This window comes from Panthera leo, chromosome B1 (genome assembly GCF_018350215.1).
Source record: "Panthera leo isolate Ple1 chromosome B1, P.leo_Ple1_pat1.1, whole genome shotgun sequence".
Classification (NCBI taxonomy): domain Eukaryota; kingdom Metazoa; phylum Chordata; class Mammalia; order Carnivora; family Felidae; genus Panthera; species Panthera leo.
In genome coordinates, this window is record NC_056682.1 from 83009034 (window position 1) to 83023412 (window position 14379).

General features: G+C 39.0%; 1 protein-coding gene and 1 long non-coding RNA gene across 2 annotated transcripts in view; both read right to left on the reverse strand.

Moving 5' to 3' along the window:
• The window catches only part of GAB1 (GRB2 associated binding protein 1), a 122610-nt gene that overhangs the window by 52981 nt on the left and 55250 nt on the right, over nt 1–14379 (reverse strand).
• LOC122217828 overlaps nt 13290–14379 on the reverse strand; it is a 34129-nt gene continuing 33039 nt past the window's right edge. The window contains exon 5 of the long non-coding RNA XR_006201697.1: nt 13290–13492. This is a non-coding gene — a long non-coding RNA (uncharacterized LOC122217828). The remainder of the gene's footprint in view (nt 13493–14379) is intronic.

The following is a 14379-nucleotide window of genomic DNA, read 5'->3' on the forward strand; positions in this document are numbered from 1 at the left end:
AGCCCTGTGTTGGGCTCTGTGCTAACAGCTCAGAGCCTGGAGCCTGCTTCGGATTGTGTCTCCCTCTCTCTCTGCCCCTCCCCCACTCACACTGTCTCTCTCTCACAAATAAACATTAAAAAAATTAAAAAAAAAGAGAGAAATATTTATGTGAAATAAAATGAGAGTGTTAAATGATTAAAAAAAAAAAAAAAAAAAAGGAAAAGGTCGTTGGAATGTCATATGTAGTCTGGCCAGTTAGTGATTTAGAAAGGGAGCCACAGCTAGTGATATAGCAAGTATATACATATCTCTGTCTTCTGCGTATCTCCCTAAGAATCTGTGGACACAGAGGTAGCACAAAATGTCCAGGCAGACTCTTATCAACCTAGCTGAAAATAGAAAAAGTAAATACAATAAAGGGCTGTGAGCATTATCATGAGCTCCAAACACATCCAGGGTCACTGAGCCATTAATTCCTTTCTAGGAATCTCATCTAAGGAAATAATGCAAAATGCAGCTAAGTACGTGGGCACTGAAATATTCAACACAGTGTTGTTAATGTGAGTATATAATTGAAACAATTTAAATATTCAACCATAGGTAGGGTGACCAACCATCCCAGTTTTCCCATGACCATCCCTGTTTTAGAACATTGAAAGTTCCACAAGTTGGGAAACCCCTCAGTCCTGAGCAGACCAGTAAGGTAGGTCACCGAAGGGAACCGAGTAAATAAGTTAGGATACATCTCCACAAAGCAGTCTTACACAGTCATTAAAATGATGCTTTTGAAAGGCATTTTTAAGACTTTCCCCTCATGGTTTATAAAGTTTCCAAAACACTGAGAGATCTTGGCAAGGAACTAATCTTTTCCTTTGGAGTAACTGGAAACTGGTGTGAAGAAATACTGGCAACTTTCCTTTGTATCGTTCTACCTGTCACCTGTGCTAGGCAGAGCTGACTGTTCCAGGGTGTCCCCAGCACCTTGTGCAAACTTCTATCAGAGCATTCTCACCTTGCATGTCAGGCTTTCTCTAGCTGCTTTCCTCCCCAAGACCCTGTCTTATTCCCCTTTAATCGAAGTGCTTAGCACAGGGTACAACATGCCAGGACTCGGAGGCTTAAAAGGTACATATGACAACTGTTACCTGAACAAATGGACTAATGTCTCCTGGTGACCCTGAGGATGCTGTCTCTGTTGTTCACTAACTTAGTCTCCACATAAATGCATGATACACCAAAGGCAATAGGGGGCCTTCTTATTCTGTAAGAGTACAGCCATAAATCCTATCAAATCTCCTCTACAAGGTTCAGTCACCAAAAAGTGAAACTAGCTTAATCAAGAAATAACTCAATATGAAACCATGCCAATGTACTTAGGAAACTACCACTTCAGACAGTGCCTACAGTATTAGGAGAACATCTACTTTGCGGAAGTAGATTTAACTGTATGTAGTTATATTCTCTTTCTTCCTACACATACCGATATATATTCAGAACTGTCGCATATGCATATACGTGTGTAAAATGATATTCCAGTGCCTGAGGGTAGAATGTAATGTCATCAGAAAGAATATGGGCAAAATGCCATGGGCTACGAAGTAATGTCAATGTACATGTTTAACTGATGAACAAGATGTGAGAATTTTAGTCAAACATTATTAAGTGGTAGGAAGTTGATATCACATCTTAAAGTCACAAAAATTTCCAGCAAAGATACAAATTCAAATTGCAGTTTCGAGCAGTGCTGTCCAACAGAACTTTCTGCAACTTGGGAAATGACTGTGCGGACCATCCCAGCAGCTACTAGCCACATGTCACCATAGGAGACTTGAAAAGTGGCTGGTGCAACTGATTTTCTTTTCTTTTCTTTTTTTTTATTATTTTTTTTTACTGTTTATTTTGAGAGAGAGAGAAAGAGTGTGAGCGGGCAGGGGCAGAGAGAGGGAGACACAGAATCTGAAGCAGGCTCCAGGTTCCAAGCTGTCAGCACAGAGCCTGACACAGGGCTCAAACTCATGAACTACGAGATCATGACCTGAGCCAAAGTCAGACGCTTAACTGACTGAGCTACCCAGGTGCCCTTGATTTTCTAATTTATTTAATTTAGTCACATGGGGCTAGTAACTATTTATATGGACAGTGCAGTTTTAAGGTCCATTCTTTGACTTGAGAGGCAATACCAAATGCTGTAGAGGCTGTAGCTCTAAATAATAAGACCCACAACCAATGTTTAAACCGTGTAGCGCAACTGTAAGTTATTGTGCCGGAGATGGGAACAATTATGTGAACTTATTTCCTCATTTTACTGTGTTCCACAAGCTTACTATGCCCCACAAATACATGTAATCTATGTTGTTATTATTTCTTGGAAAAGAACATGCTTGCTGCAAGAGAGATTTTTTTAAAAAGTGAATACCAATAACAATCTAGAATTTAAGAAATTTATCTTCCATAAAACCGACACATTTCTAAACTCTATTTCTTGTTCAGCTATCCAATCCAAAATAATTAATGCTGGAATAGGGCTTGTATTTTGAGTTCCCAGCAAAACATACAAAAAATGTTCTCATTTTCTGTTTTATGTTTCTTACTGAACATTCACAATTCACAATAAAGCAAAACACAGATACGTTGAGACTTGGATCACAGCTCAAAAACAACACTTTCATATTAAGAACTAGAGGAAAAGCATTGAAGTGTTACAGAAACAAATTTCAAATTTCCATAATTACATTTATACATAATAAACCAAAGTAATGCTTAGTACAATTCTCTGCTAAACATAAAACTCATACACCAAAGCTTCCAGAACCGAAGAAATGTGGCAATGAGAATTTCCCTTAGAAAGACACTTCCAAATAGGTAAGTTATGCATTCTGAAGTCACTGACTATAAAACATATCAAGTTCAAAATGCAAGGAAGAATAACCTCATGCAAAGAAGGGAACTGACTACAAAGTTGAACATGATACAGAAGTTAGGCCACAGATAAATGACATCAAGAAGATCTTTGATGCAAATGTGGGAGACTCGGCCTAAGCACTCCTGCTGCTGCTGCTGCTGGTGACTTCGCATTCCCCTCCATGGCACTGGGGGTGGGGGTCACCGTTTCACAAAACATGATTCTTTGCGTAAAATCACTTTTTCATCCATGTAACATGCAGACAATGATCTCCTCATACAAGAAAAGCTATTGATCATTGACTTCTTTTTGTTTTCAACAATTCAATGCCATCTTACCTATTTCGTGATGTGTCAGCCCTAAAATGAGCCTAGCTTTCTTTTTTTCCGTCAACTTTCTATCTCCCCCTCTATACCACTCAAGCCTTATAACCTTTGACCCACAGGAAATAGATACAATGGGTTGAAAATAACAGTGACCGTAAGGACTTCTGTATGAGGATTTAATGCTTGAGGACTAGGAGAAAAGGGCTGGGGGAAGGAGAAAACGACCACCTATTTGTGCCAGAGGAGTAACAGTGCCATTTGGCAGCCCCCAAGTCATCTTTGAACTCCAAGCAAAACTGTTACCCAAGTTACGCAGTTCATAAAAGCTTAAAAATTATGTAGAGTATGCAGAATCATACATATATAGATACACCACACACAGTCAACACAAGATAACTTATCTGCTTTAAATATGTTAGAAACCCTATGAGACAATCAGAGTCATTCACAAAGTGCTGCCATCTGAGGTAACAGACGACAACTGACTGTGTCTGACTTGCCAACTTGAAAGTTCAGTAAAGTCTGTAAGAGCTAAAAATAACCACACAAACATGTTTACAGCATTTTGAAACTACAGGATCCGCAGTGTCTTCCAAATATAAACCTTGAGTTTGGAGGACAAGGATTGGCTTTGGGTTTTCAGGGACGTCATCAAGACATCCCACACTTCACCACAGAAACTCACATTTCAGTATTTTATTTTCAATATGCAATTGGTGGTATTTAACTAGAGTGAAGGAGGGGCAGATTTGGAATGGGGAAGATGAGCAGAAAAGGAAAAGATGGTACCATTTCCCCCCAGTTAATTAGAGGGCTCCAGAATACCACAAACCCCCAACTCTTTATGGTGGGACATGACCTTCTGAAAAAGGATATCCTGTCTGTATTTTTCCATTCAACCTATTCATTCTCCGATCCAATCTCTTACCCCTTCCACATTCCTGTGACTTTAGATGCTGCTGCAACACATAAATGTAGACAGGAAGTCAAGTGGAACATATACATATATGAAAAAGTCCCCACATCCCAGCTGCTACATGAAAGTAGGCATGTTGAAGGCATGTTGAGCATAGGCATGTTTAATTTTTATTCTATTCCTAAAAAGTGAGATAATTCTAAACCACTAATCATTAGGGACATACAAATCAAAGCCACAATAAGATATCACCTCACACCAATCAGAATGGCTACTGTCAAAAAAGACAAGAAGTAACAAGTGTTGGCAAGGATGTGGAGAAAAATGGAACCCTTGTGCACCACTGGTGGGAATGCAAATTGATGCAGCCACTGCATCAATATGGGAAAACAGTATGGAGGTTCCTCAAAAAAAACTAAAAACAGAAGTACCATAGGATCCCATCAACAGTAATTCTAATCCTGGGTATTTACCTGAAGTAAATGAAAACACTAATTTGGAAAGATATATGTACTTCTATGTTTATCGTAGCATTATTTACAATAGTCAAAATATGGAAGCAACCTAACTGTCCATGGACAGATGAGTGGATAAAGAAGATGTGGCATATGTACATACAGTGGAATATTTCTCAGCTATAAAAAAGAATGAAATCTTGCCATTTGTGAATGAACGGATGGACATAGAGGTATTATGCTAAGTGATACAATCCAGACAGAGAAAGACAAACACCATTTATGATTTCACTTAAATGTGAAATCTGAAAACAAAACAAACAACAACAGCAGCAACAACGAAGAGAGAGAGAGACTCATAAATACAGAGAACAAGCTGGTGGTTGCCAAAGTGGAGGGGAGCAGGCAGACAGGCAAAACGGGTGAAGGGGATTAAGAGGCACAAACTTCTAGTTAAAAATAAATAAGTCATGGGGATAAAAAGTACAGCATAGGGAATACAATCAATAATATTGTAATATATTGCACTGAGCATTTTGCAATGTATGTAATTCTTGAATCACTATGTTGCCCATCTGAAACTAATTTAATATTATAGGTAAATTATACTTCAATTAAAAACTTAAAAATTAAAAAAAAAAAATAAGCCAAACACATGGAAAATTTTCCAACTAAAAACCAACTGGGATTGGTGGGGGTGGGGTGGGTTATACTAAGACTTTTGAACATTCAAAGAAGCATTTTATTGGTGCAGAAAAAAAGTCCATTTGTTCTCTGTGAGTTATGTGAAGTTATTCAAGTTTATTTATTTTTGAGAGAAAGAGAGAGAGAGCGGGGGAGGGGCAGAAAGAGAGAGAAAGAGAAAATCCCAAGCAGGCTCTGCACTGTCAGCACGGAGCCTGGTGTCAGGCTCGAACTCACAAACTATGAGATCATGACCTGAGCCAAAACCAAAAGTTGGATGCTTAACTGACTGAGCCACCCAGGCACCCCTGTGAAATTATTTTTGATATTAATTTTTGGATAGGATTTGTTTAAATTTTATCCTCTGCCTTTAATTCTTAGACATCTTGAAAATGTAGCAGCTATTTAAAAAATAAAGAGAAAGAAAAACCTGCAACAGACTTCACCCTATACTTTCATGTCAGAAACTTCAAGTGTCTGCACCTCTATTTTATTTTTTTTAAACATTTATTTATTTTTGAGACAGAGAGAGACAGAGCATGAACAGGGGAGGGGCAGAGAGAAAGGGAGAGACACAGAATCCGAAACAGGGTCCAGGCTCTGAGCGGTCAGCACAGAGCCCGACTCGGGGCTCGAACTCACGGACCGTGAGATCATGACCTGAGCCGAAGTCGGACGCTTAACCGACCGAGCCACCCAGGCGCCCCTGCACCTCTTACTTTAAAGTACTGTGGTGGGGATCGCCTGGGTGGCTCAGTCGGTTAGGTGTCCGACTTTGGCTAAGGTCATGATCTCACGGTCTGTGAGTTCAAGCTCCACATCGGGCTCTGTGCTGACAGCTCCAAGCCTGAAGCCTGCTTCAGATTCTGTGTCTCTTCCCTCTCTGCTCCTCCCCTGCTCATGCTTGATCTCTTTCTCTCTCTCAAAAATAAATAAACATTAAAAAAAATTTAAAGTACTGTGGTGGGATCTTTATTTCTGGAGGTTATCCAATTTCCAAGTGAAGTGTTCTCTAGAATAAAATGGTGTAAGTCATATAGGCATTTTCTTAAATTTATTATTACTAAACTACAAGGAACAATGAATTCAACTGAAAAATTAGGGAGAAATTCTATATAATCCTACCAATATCAAAAAAACATTTGTTTCCATATATTCATCTAATTCTTATTCATGTACATATATACTTTTTAGGTAGCTAGCTTTTTTAAATAAGATGAATGTATTTTTGTGTTTTTTATTTTGTTTATTTTGTTTTTGTTTGGTTTTTTTTTGACAGAGTGCAGTAGGTGAGGGCAGGGAGAGGGGGACGGAGGACCTGAAGCGGGCTCCACACTGTCAGCACAGACCCTGACATGGGGCTTGAACCTACCAACTGTAAGATCATGACCTGAGCCAAAGTCAGATGCTCAACCGAATGAGCCACCCAGGCACCCCGAATGTATCTCTGGTTTCACGAGCTTCATTCTTAACTTTCAGAGGTTGAAAATTCTCAAGTTTAAAATTTTAATCCATTAATATTTCACTTATTGTGACTTTTCCCAGGTCTGTCTTATCATGCTAGAATTATGGAAATTGAAGGTAAAGCCCTGGCTAAAATGTTTTCTGAAACCCAATAAAGAAAATATATTTAATGACTGTACAAACACAAGATACTTATTTACCATGGACTTTCTTAGCACAGCATCCTAGATACATGTTAGTAATTAAGATTTAAAAAAAAAATTTTTTTTAATGTTTATTTATTTTTGAGAGAGACAGACAGCATGAGCAGGAGAGGAGCAGAGAGAGAGAGAGACACAGAATGAGACAGGCTCCAGGCCCTAAGTTGTCAGCACAGAGCCTCACGCGGGGCTCGAACCCACCAACTGTGACATCATGACCTGAAGCTCAAGTCGGACGCTTAACTGACTGAGCCACCAAGGTGCCCCAAGATGTTTAATTATAAACTCAAAGAATGTCCTGTTAAGTCCTGTCCAATTTACGACAGCATGCAGTTTATGCTACACACAAATAATAACCAGAACAAATGTGTATAATCCTCGACAGAAAGGCTATCACTTGCTTTACCAATAATTACTTTCTCATACTGTACAGAACGATTTGTTAAATCTAATAGATGAAGAATTTATGCCACCAAAAAGATCTTTTGATATTTCACTTATGTTAGGCGTTGTAACCTAAAGACATTCCTGGAATACATACCTCTCCCTCTTGAACACTTACATGTTTATACCTTAAAAACTAAAAGATTTATAAGATTATCTATAATGAACAAAGGATAGTTTGTTCCAAAAAACGAAGGAAAGTTGGGGAGAAACAAAGTATCTCTAGTGAAAATTTGACTGACTTTAAAAAATGAAATAAACAAAAGCACGGCTCTTTATTTTGTTGAATGATTGGCCAAGAAAAGGCAAAGCAATGAGATTTTCACTTACAGATTAAGTAACCCACGGTTGGCTGAAGTAAACAACTTTTTGGTAACTAAAATGCAATTCTTGGTGGAGCAAAGACAATGGTTAAGAAGAACAAAACACAACATCTCTGGCTGTCCTCCTAGACACAGATTAAGAGGAGGGGCTTGTTGTCTCACGTAACAACTGAAGTCCCCACTCCAATCCCACATGGCATTCTAATATTTATGAGCAGTTAAAAAAAATTAAGTCATTAATAAAAAGTGTCCAGCACTGTAGCCATTAAGAATTTCTTCTGGTTCCTCTCATCCTAGTTCTTTCATCAAATGGTTCAGAGGGCAAACGAAACTTACCATTTGTTTATGCCCAGTCTCCCAGGCTCTACCTCTTTTCTTCACTGCTCTATTCTCAAAACCTGACACACACAGTGCCTGACAAAAAGGAGGGACTTAAAGTTAGGTGAACAAATGAATGAGAGTCTTCATGTGTAAGGTGGACCTTATAGGTATCATCATTATGGTCATCCATAAATAATTATTAAGTGATTTGATGGTGGAAACATGCTATGAAAGCAAAACAAACATGATGACGACTAATTAAAAAATTATCATTAAACTTGTATAAAAATGTTTACATTTTAAATGTAGAAACAAGCATATTAAGAATCACTTTAGGGGCGCCTGGGTAGCTCAGTCCGTTGAGCGTCCAACTTCGGCTCAGGTCATGATCTCATGGTTCGTGGGTTTGAGCCCCACGTCGGGCTCTGTGCTGACAGCATAGAGCCTGGAGCCTGCTTCGAATTCTGTGTCTCCCTCTCTCTCTGCTCCTCCCCCACGCATGCTCTGTCTCTCTCTCTCTCTCTCCTTCAAAAAATAAATAAAATATTAAAAAAAAAAAAAAGAATCACTTTAAATATGTACTACTATATGAAATACAGCTAAATAGAAAAACTCTCCCCCAAGCTATCCCGGAGCAGCAAACATGGGGCTTAAGGTTACAGTCAATGCATACACCGGTATGGGTTTCTTCTCCATTCTTCTGTCTGCCCCCTAGTGGAGTCCTTATGAGCAGAGAAAACAACAACCAAAAAGCAGCACAAAAATGAAAACCAAACAAAAACAACAGAACAGAACAGAACAAAACAAAGCAAGATGCACTTACTTTGGACTCCTACAAATCAGTCACTCAAGAACACAAAGTTAATTTATGAATTCCTACTAAACACCATGATCCAAAGACAAGACTCTTGTATCAACCTAGGCAGGTTCACTATTTCCTTGAGTACATTTGGACTTCTGATCATTGCCTTTTAAGGAAGAGTTGGCATCTCTAAATTGAATCTAGGTAGTACATGGTTTTCTCAATGTTTAAGAAGACCAAACAACTTACTGCTAGTTTCTAAGTTGACATGATCTGGCCGCTATTTTTGGTTTTCAGATATCTCAGACATGAATAGCTAAAACAAAGTCATTTCCATAACAAAGATTCTGGAAAACTATAGATTTCCAACGTACTTCAAGTCAAGGAACAGGTAAAGTGAAACAGACACCAGGGTTCAGTGGCGGCGTGATTGAGTGACTCCTCTCAAAAAGCATGCTTATCTCCATGGGATCTGTCTGTCTAGAGAGGAGTGTGGGTTTTGGTTATGATCTCATCATCAGCAACAACCGACTCTCCTCTAAACTGTCTGCCCATTTTATACTAGAGTTTCGCACTAACATGCACACTCTTTATATATGAAGATGACAGATGTAAATAACCAATCATGTGGCACCCTCCATCCCCCCGTGACTGGTGATACACATTTGCAAGACAACCAGCCAGCATATACAAATCACACTCACTGAAGAAAACATCAGAAAATGATCTCTGAAGGGGAGATGCAAGCATTAGACACAGCTTCTGGGCTACAGTGATCTCGTGGTTCCATTTCTTAACTTCTAGAGCAATAAGAATGCATAATTCATGATAATTATAAACAAAATGAATTCTAGAGAAGCAATTCTAGATTTTCTCCCATATTTAAGTACTTGAACATGTAAGACTCCTCCCGCATTAGTAGGAATTCTGTTTCCCAGAACTATATCAAAATCAAATGAGAGGATCCATTGAAAAACATTGAGATGAAGAAAGGCACGAAAACAGTTAACTTAATGACCATTTTTAACAACCTTTGAAGAAGTGCATTAGTACGTTAATTCTGGCAGGTTCTAAAAGCAGTGAGCTTCCAGTGATTTATGACTACGTTTTACATGTATGCCGTATCAGCTTAAAACACCCTCACCAGCTCTTTCATGGAGGAAACAGAGTAGCCTAAATCAGGAGAGAGAAAATGTTCAAAGGTTTATTTTAATAAGCAAATGCTCAAGATACAGGAGTACAGGACTTAACATTGTTTTTTCTGTTCTCAGACTGCTGTGAAGGCTATGAAAGGCGCGAGGAAGGAGGAGGCAGCTGACATCCATCTTCCTCATTCGCTTATCTTTCCCCTCTGGACAACACCCTCAGCGACAGGAAGTATCAAAGAAGACAGGATACAACTCTTGTGCTTTTAATGCTTTCCCCAATTTCTCTGTTGTTGCTCAGATCTCTACTAGAAAAGCAGGAAAAGGCAAATCCCAACCAGGGACCCCCAAAAGACTTATTCAAATCATCAAGGTTCATATGTCAGGAAAAAGGAGGTGGGGGGGAATTTCCCTAGTCTCTGTACTTGGATATGGATCCATGGGTTAATGTTTATCTCTTTTCTGTTTTACTACCAGATTATTTATAGACGGTAAAGCAGCTAAAATAATTGACTTTAAAAATTTACTATATTTAGGCAATGATATCACTCCTAAGTTTTAAATACACTAACATTATGATACAACCCTTAAAGCATGCTTATACATCTAATTTAATGTTTTGGAGTCTGCTCAAATTATTCATTAAAATGAACAACAAAGGAACAAAACAATGAAGAGGCAGCTGTTCAATTTGTGTATCTCATTTGCAGTATGTTGTGTATTTATAGTTAAAAAGAGCAAAATAAGCTACTCAAGACAGAATTGTTCCCACTCTCAAATAATTGTATTTTTAAAATCTGTGCAGTATCGTTAGTAGACTTAAGTTTATACAAGCAACACTAACTTTTTTGTGTGCTACAAAATTAAACTTCAGCATTCATCCAATTTGTAATCATATTTATTATCTTTTCTGCTGGTTTGTTTAGCATTTTCTTTCTCCAAGTAGACTACATACAAGCAACTTAAGAGCAGAGATTGAGTACACTCCTGCTACCAAGCTCACAGCACAACAGATGAAACAGTAATAATATAAATAAGAGTATTTACATGAAAATAGCCTATAAAATTCATACCTACAGGAGGGTAAACATCAAATTCTACACTATCAGTTAACACAGTAATCCCCACTTGTGTCATCCACATCCCCGGTTCTGTTCTAAAGACAAACATGTCTTCATTTTGGCTTCTCTTGGTAATTTCTCCAGCTGGTTATTCTTGTTTTAATCCACCCACCCCCACCCCGCTTTGCTCTATCCCTAACCATTCTCTGCCCTTCTCTGTGTTTGGGGAAGAGGTGAATGTATTTACTCTCTTTTCCCCTGGCTTTAGCTCCTAGTTTCCAGTGGTGGCTGCCTAATTCCTAAGCACAGTAACCCTGGGCGGTGGCTCCTCCACTGTTGCAGAGCTCGCAGGTCTTATGTACGTTTTTTAACTTAGCTTTTATTATGTCTTCCCTTGTCCCTCCAGCCCTAAGGGTGTAAGAAACCTCATCTAAACCCAGCCCACAGCACTGTAAGTAGGCCTTTATTAAAGTCTGCATTTGAATCTTCTGAGCTGAATTCAGACTCTTACCAAGACACTAAAAGATACCTCATATTTCCAAACACCATGCTTATATATAACTTATTACTTTTCAACATTATCTACCCAGCCCTGCCGATCAGCTCACTTTCCCCCTACTGCTTCTTTCCTTCTTCCTCCCAACATAGAGATACCACCAGTTCAGTCTCTCACAGAGGGGATTTCAAGCCACATACTTTAGCAGGTTTTAGTTATCAGTCCTAGAGTGTAACTTTCTTGGGCCCATCAGTTTTCATCCCCTCCTTTCATCTTCCCTCTGCCCCCTCCATTGCCTAGTTATCACCTGCTATACATATACTTTTGCACTGTCAAGGCTGATAATATTTACATGCTGTTGTATAACCACCTCACTTCTCTGTTTTTTCACTCTATAGGTTGAGTCCAAGAGTTTAAAATCAGCAAAGGGTACTTACACTATCATGATGACAGGTGTGTTGTTCCCCTACAGTCTCAAGTTGGGGCTAGGACTGCATTTGCCTCTATACTTGTCCAGTGTCAGTGTCACTACCCCATGTTCCACAACAGAGAACGCTCCTATGGCCAAAGTCTAAAAGATTCTGTTTTTTACCTCACCAACTGTCTTTCTCAACTTCCACTTCTTATCAATTTCCTTCCTTTCGTAGGTCCACTCTCCCCCCTCCTCACCCTTCTCCTTCACCAGGACTGGGTGCTAAGAGGCCTGGTTGTGGCTTTCACCTGCGGATTTCCTACATTGCTTCCCCAGGGTGAGTCCACCAACCCCTGCACGCCATGTCTTCTTGATTTAGTCCTCATTTTGTTACACTGAAATCCTGACAAAGGGCACATGGAAGGCATTCTTAAAGGAGACAGCACAGGACAGTGGTTACTAATGTTCATAATTCACTTCTGTTTGAAACAACAGTTTTAAAAATTAGTATTTGTTGGGAGGGGCGGCTGGGTGGCTCAGTTGGTTAAGCATCCAACTTCAGCTCGGTCATGATCTAATAGTTCATGAGTTCGAGTCCTGAATTGGGTTCTCTGCTGTTAGCACAGAGCCCACTTCGGATCCTCTGTGCCCCCCTCTCTCTCTGCCCCTCCCAAGTTCATGCTCACTCTCTCTAAAAAATAAACAACATTTTAAAAAAATGAGTGTTATGCTACTCTATTAGAATAAAGGAAACAACTATTTATAAAAGTTCTTTCAAACATTTTTTGGGGGTTGAGTTGCAACTACAGGCCTAACTCATGTGTATCTGATAATCTTATTATTTACCATTTAAGTTATAATAATATTAACCCATGAAAACACGGACTTCATGTTCAATTTCCCTTTTATGTACAACTGTATACGTGTTAAACAGAATTCATTCAAAATCAAAAATACTCTTCTTAGCACAAAAACATCTAAAATGATATCAACTGGTGATCTATAGGAGTGTGAAGAGGGTATTTCAGTGGCAAATGAGTAACTGTATTTAATTTACTCATTCACTCACTCCTCCAAAAATATTTACTGACTACCTGCTCTGGCTACTGGAGGAATAGTAGTAATTCAAGAAACAAAAATTCACCTACCTCAGCAAACTTCCTAGTGGAGGAAGACAAAAACAAGCAAACATGGCTGATTTTAGAGTTCTACAATTGCTATAAAGGAAAACTAAAGTTGATCTGAAATACCTAACCTTATTTAAATAATCCAAAGGGTGTATGGAACTTTATAGTACTCTCATGGAAAGTATTTTAGTACTCTAAGCCACCACTACTCTTAACACAGTCCCACCGGGCAGTGACAATTATCAAGCTCTTAGGATCAGATCCTGGGAGTGAGGACAGGCTTGAAAGGTCTGCAATCTTGTCTTCTCAAAGGTTTCCATCAGCTAATGAGATGAAGTAATCAATGCGCGGCTTCACCCTGTAATCTCCACACGAGGCCATTACTTCAGTCCCTTGACATCATCGAATACCAATCCTGGAACACTCATTGCTCTGGTCCGATATCCATAAACACAGTAAACAATTCAAGTGAAAAAGAAGGAAAAAGAAAACGTGAAATAACCTTCATTACATTTTTTTGTTTCTTTTAACATTTTCTACATTTTGTAACCAACGAAGTTTGCTCTTTCCCTACCGGAGAGAGAGCAAGGGAGCAAATGAAGACGTATTAGAGGGGCGCCTGGGTGGCTCATGTGGGTAAGTGTCCAACTGTTGGTTTCGACTCGGCTCATGATCTCACAGTTTGTGAGTTCAAGCCCCGTGTCGGTCAGGCTCTGCACTAATGCGCAGTGCTTGCTTGGGATTCTCTCCCTCTCTCTCTGCCCCTTCCCTGCTCATGCTCTCTCTCTAAAAATAAATAAAAACACTAAAATTTTTTTTAAAAAAAGAGGTATTAGAGACAATGAAGAAAGTTATTAAAAAAACAAATGTTGTATGATAATAAGGCAAGTGGCTAAAGATAATAACATTACTTGGCCTCAAAAATAAATAAAGTATTATAGTTTTGTATATATGACAGGTTTCCTGAGGGAACACACCTTGCACACATGTGTTCAATAAACATTACTTGATGCTGAAAATTCACTTCTGCCAAGGAAAAATAATCGGAAAGAAATACACTCTCCTTCAAATGGGAGTAATTAAATTGGGCAGAGAGAATAACTGAGGAGGGCTCCGTAGGGAAGTAGAAATGTTAGCACTGGACACGCTGGAGACACCCCCAGCCTTCCTTTTCATCTAAATTTTTCTCCTCTTCTACTGACTACTTTTCCTATTCTTGTTTCTTTTTTTTCTTTCTCTTTTTAACCATGTCTCTCATCCAGTTCATTTCCTCTTACACTTTTCATATATACATCAAAGAATTTGCTTTTGTTAAGTGT